Below are 2381 nucleotides of genomic sequence, written 5' to 3' on the forward strand. Positions count from 1 at the left end.
GGGGGAAGGGGGGGGGGTAGTGTACCAGAGAGGGTTCACGAGCAAAAGTGCGGGAGGCTGGTAGGAAAAAGGGAACTGGAGTGCATAGCAAAGAAAACTATCGAATGCCGAGCGAAACTGTTGCTCGCTTGCGGGGTCCCCGCGGGTCCCCCTTCGCGGTGGTAGTAAAGCCCGAGTGCACCTAGTAGTGCGGGGTAGTGGCCCCCGGGGGACCGTTAGTGGCCCCCTCGCAGCGACCCGGTCGACCGTGGCGTGATTACCAATTAAACTGAAGAGGAAATTGGAAAATAAGGGAGAGAGAGAGGAAGAGAAGCCCGCAAACGGACGAAACCAGTTTGTGAGGATGGGTACCTCTGTGGTGCCTCTCCCTCTGGTACCCGGCCGGGCAGGTAGGGCACACGAGGGGCAATATGGCTGCTGCCGCCGCTCGTTGTGCGCCTGACTATAATTATTAACTTGCAGCAGCAGCAGCAGCATCTTGTTGCAGCCCCACTACACAATGGTTACTTCCTAAACAAACGAGTGAACGGCCTGAACGGGGAATACCAACATCGCGAGCGCTGATTGGCTGACGGGTGCGGCCGTGGGTCGCGGTCGGCGAAAGCGTGTATTTTCAAGCAGAAGACGTGTCGTAAAAATACTGCATTTGATTTCATACGCTCTGGAAAATAATGTCTTGATCATGGTCACAGTCGCTGACACAACAATAAAGTAGCATTTTTATCGATATTTACTTATTTCTTTTTAGAAAGGATAATAAGCCACAGGATTTTGACGTTTTCACCGCAGAAAATATGTGCAGTGCTAGTGAAGGGCGGTGGCCTCCTCCACGAACGTCACTCGTGTACAGTACGGTGCATGAGCTCCGCCCCTACACTGTGGCTCTCGCTGCCCTCAGTGCGCGCCGCGCCACGCCACGACCCGGGCGGCGCGCACAGCGAGCACAGCGAGCCCGGCTCAGCGGGTGATAACATCAGATCATCATTTACCACGGCCCGTCTTTACGAGTTAGGGAGGGATGATGAGCAAGTGGAGTGATGACGAGTCGGGCAGTCGACACAGTGGGACGTGGTGCAAGGCCCCGGATGGACCCCCACCACACCAAAGAGCCGCATTGAGAAGAAAATAACATTGTACAGGATCATTTTGAGTCAATGCCTTTGACGAAAGGTAACCAACAAGTACTACTGTAAGTATGTACTTTCCCTGACAAACATTCGTACAGAAAACAGGAGAATAAAAGAAACGATTGAATGACATATTTGTGTTTGTTGAGCAATACTTTCTGGTTGGACTCTGTTACAGGGCAGAAACACACCACGCCACCGTTACACACCATACAGCACCTTGCAGTTTCTGGTGATGACCACCCGTGCCCCACCTTCGGCTTCTTCGTCTCGTCAGCATTCCTGCAGCCTTGCAGGTCGTCGTCGGCGGCTGCTGCCGTGCAGACTCCTTGCTCCACACACGCCGTCGTCGTCGGCACGGTTTTGTTAAAAGCCACTTTTTCGGCAATAACTTTTTTCACTGGGACATTTTTGTTCTTTTTATTATTTTTTTGAGTGTGGAGACTTGCAACACGGCAGCGCAAGGAGTGTGCGGCAATCGCGGCGCAAAACGACTCCAGAGGAGAAGAGGGTGGCCCTCATTCTTCCTCCAGGTCCAGGTCCAGCAGGCTCCAGGAGGAGGCAGGCGGCTGCTCCAGGCGGCTCATGCTCCAGGAGGGCCCCGGCGGCGGCGGCGTTGCCCCGGGCGCGCCGGCCAGGCAGGCAGGACCCCCGCGGCGCGAAAAATGCGCGACGTAACGAGAGGTCCGGAGGGGCATAACTCGTTGTTTCCATTCATCTGGCTGGAAGGGGCGGCTGGCGGCGGTGCTGCACGGCTCGCCGCACGGCCAGCCTGTTGAGGTGGACCGCCTGCTTAAACGCGTCCATCACCGCGGGGGTGGGTGAAGGGAAGGGGCGCAGAGGGGCTCATTGAATATGTTGTTGTGTTTTTATTATTTTTGTATGGGAGATGTAAATTTTTGCGTGCTGACGCGTCTGAGGCCGGTATGCTGTCCGCAGCAGCCACCGGTGGCGGTGCGGTGCCCGCGCCGTCCGGGCTGCGTCCAGCCACCGTGGTCCAGCTCGCGCAGCATCCGCGCACCATGGAGAGATGAGGAGGAGGACCTTCTTAGCTCTCCCCGGCCGGCCCCCGGCCTGGTCCACCCATTCATGGAGGAGAGCAAGAGCAGCGGAGGAGAGCAGAGCGTGGAGTGGAGCGGCAGCGCAGTGATCGAGGAAAAACCTGTCATTATCTTGGGGAAGCGTAAACGACGAGGGCAGCGGGCGCCTCGGGCCGAAGCATGAATGACATGAGTGCTTGGGGCGGGGTGGGGT

This window comes from Frankliniella occidentalis, unplaced genomic scaffold (assembly GCF_000697945.3).
Source record: "Frankliniella occidentalis isolate FOCC.00 unplaced genomic scaffold, Focc_3.1 Scaffold306, whole genome shotgun sequence".
In the NCBI taxonomy this organism is placed as follows: domain Eukaryota; kingdom Metazoa; phylum Arthropoda; class Insecta; order Thysanoptera; family Thripidae; genus Frankliniella; species Frankliniella occidentalis.